Genomic DNA, 3456 nt, shown 5'->3' on the forward strand with positions numbered 1-3456 from the left:
CACCAGCGCAAAATAATAATTTTGAGCTTATGATCTTTATTTCAGTTTGAGTGTCGTGCGTGTTTTTGGAACGAGTTTTCAATCGCTATTGTTCATTTTGAGCTTTAAGTTACATCTTTCTCACTGACGRTACTATGTTGAAAGATTTGTTAAGATTAAGCTGAAATGATAATGAAAGCCCCTAGGCTTTATACAATGTAATGTTCGTATTGTAAGAAGTTGGCGAATGTGTTGTATGATGTTGGCAAATATTGGTTATAACCTCACTTTTATCTCATTATACTATTTTAGCAGCCTATATGCAATGATTTCACTTTAGATCGACGACTAAATGTTGGTAGTGTTTGTTGAAAAGTATACGAAATTTATGTTTGATTAGAAATAAATTTTGTCTGTATTGTCACAATCTTAACAACGGAACTATAATTTTTGAAATTAGAAATGGAGACAAACGGAGTGGGGAGAATCCAGTCTTGCTGGAGCTGGCGATCGAGTTCTTGCGGATAGAGGTCGAAAAGATTTATCCCGGTAGAATAGTGGCACATTGTCTCAGCGAAAGTTGATTTGCGGCTTGTATGGATCGAATTGTGCTTAAAGTTGTCGACGCGGCGCAGTGAAAAAGCGAAAGTTCCAAGAATGAATATTGCTATGCGGATAGTGTGTGACGAATTGATGTTTCCTATCCAGCTGTACATCCTTTTTGTTTAGTAATCAGCTGTGGTGAATTGCAGTGTTGCATTAGGATTCGCCAGTTTTACCGGGTAGACGGGGTGGTAGCTTAACTCATTTAAACAGTGTTACGATATATTAAAATCAAAGGTTTGAGTTAGCATTATAAGATATGGTCTCTTCTGAGACTGAGAAAGAACCCCGTCTAGTTGTACAAATAATTTCACGACAAACCGGGGAAGTCGCCCTTGTAACTTTAGAATAAGAAATTATAGAATTTCTTCACAYACTATTTTACAATGTCCATTGGCTCACAGTTACATATTATAAGAATATATTCTAAACTTCCGGAATAATTTTCGGTTATATCAGAAAACTGCCCATCAGCATATATGACATATTTATGTAGTTGCCGAGGATTTAAGGCAYACTTCAGTGTTGATCACTACTTTAATATGCCTAATGGTCATTAATGGAAATCAGTATCCAAAATGATGGAAGARCATAATTCGTAAACCGCTTCGACAMATACAATGATAACTAAGACGTTGTAAATCTTATGACAAATGTAATCATGCAGTTTAAATATGAGCATTAAAAACTTATTTTTAAAACGAGTGAAATTCAATTATTACCCTTTAATATTTCATTACTTTGTGCTACTTAAGCGAAGMACCCTGAAACTTTCATTCAAATTCCTTCTTTATTAATTGMTTCACTTTTCAAAAAACAAATACTATGTTATAACAATTATTATTTCCAGAGTATCCCAACTGCACCTAGCTRACCTGCTCAAGCCGTATTTGAAGAGGCGAGCGAATACTCAAAGTWTTTCGCAGTGTGCATTTGGTTTCATTTTCGAAATCAGCAGGCTGTTCTTTTCCTTAAAATGTCACAAATTCTCGAGCACTCAATGCGGCTAGCAGCATCCAATGTCGCTTCGCGCATGTCGTGAGCTTTATTTAACCGTTTGTGACGTTGCGCCTAATCACTTTATGTTCGAGTCTACTGCTGTTCGTGTTCTTTGATAGTTTTTGAGACACAYAGACTTACATAATGTTTTTAAAAAATAATTAGTTTTATAATCCTCCTTCGACCTCTTAWAGCAACCATCTCTATTGGGTAACTAGTATACGTAGACTGTAACTAGAAATACCGATTGCATCTGAAGTAACATATAAACCAGCTTCTGCTATTCCGGTTACCATTGACAATTATCTTATTTTAATTTAACTTCAGTTCTAACATAACAGTATACTAACTTCTTGATGCAAAGGAACAGAATGACCTTTTTCAGAATATTTACATTTTGGCAACATGTTGCTACGCTGTCTGTACCTAGTTGAAATTCGGGTCTGTCTGCCTGTCCCTTCGTCCTTAAATAAAAATGGAGAGGTCTTAATGAAACTTTGTACACTTGGTATTGAAGATGTGCGTAAAGTGCCATAACTAAGCACTAAATTAAGGTATACAACTCTAATTTGGCACAGGATTCACATTTTCTTTACACCACTCCTACCCAGGTCTCTTCACACAAACTTCCACTTGCTAAATCACCGATTTTTCTGTGGGAACAATAATTAGAAAAAAAAACGGGTGTTTAAATGACCTAAGCCCCCTCTACCACAACATTCTATTCGAAAAAAATGACGCATCCTAACACAACTTGACATGTCTGAGTATAACACCATACTGAACAACTTACGGCAACATGAACGAAGACACCAGACATGCGTACACCAACAATTAAAAAAATTACTGATCATCATACATCCTACGCCATTACTAGAATTGGAGTATGAATCAATATAACAAGTAGAAAAAGAGTTAAAGCCCAGAAAGAAAGAAAACGTGAAATACTTGTAAGAGTTCTCTATCGGTACCATATATTTTGTACTTGTTAATTCTCTCATTCAAAATAAATTTGTAATTTGAAAAACATTTTTTTATGTACAATATATATATATTTAACTCTGTGTATAGTACGTATAGCTTTTCATCGTGTGCATGTGTGTGTTCCCAGTGGATTGCAAATTCTAGTTGAATGACAACACGCAGCATTCAATTAAAGTGTGTAAATATTTTCACAAAACGTTGCCTGTGCAATTGCCGGCCTTTTCTACGCCAACGTATGCGTATATAGATATATATATACATATATATGTATGCAGTTGATTCTTTAGGAGATTGCAATCACAACCACTTTACCCCTATCTCAACCTCCTAACTGTTTCATTGTCAATCTGCTTTGACTTTAACTTTGATCTGTGGCATCTCCGARCGGTTCTTTTTGYYTTKTGWATCATCAYCAACATTTTCTTTAYATCACTCCTACCCAGKTYTCTTCACACAAACTTCTTCAAGTATTTTCYACTTGCTAAATCACCGATTTTTCTGTACTCAGTCCGTCATTGCTGTGTGCCTTTATACTTCTCCCCAACACTGTTGCCATTTCGCTTTCAAGTGCAAATCAAATGATTTGCTTTGGTTCTCCCTATTCAYACAAGTGTTTAGTTAGTGCGAATTGTATATGATTTGCCAYAGTTGTAGGTAAAATGGCGCAATATTTATTGCTGGTATGCCTGCATATTTACAGTTTCTATTTAATTGGAAAAATGAAAATGAAATGAAAATGAAATGGACTGTTTTTGTTTTTGACCTATTGTTACTCGTATTTGCTTGAATGTCCTTCTACATCAKTTAAGAAATCTCAATTTAAGAATAATACAAACTTTAATAGTGGAATCACAAAAAATTTCGATATCTCTAATACCAAAGATAAGTAGA

Source organism: Bactrocera latifrons, unplaced genomic scaffold (assembly GCF_001853355.1).
Source record: "Bactrocera latifrons isolate USDA-ARS-PBARC rearing strain unplaced genomic scaffold, ASM185335v1 scaffold_14, whole genome shotgun sequence".
Classification (NCBI taxonomy): domain Eukaryota; kingdom Metazoa; phylum Arthropoda; class Insecta; order Diptera; family Tephritidae; genus Bactrocera; species Bactrocera latifrons.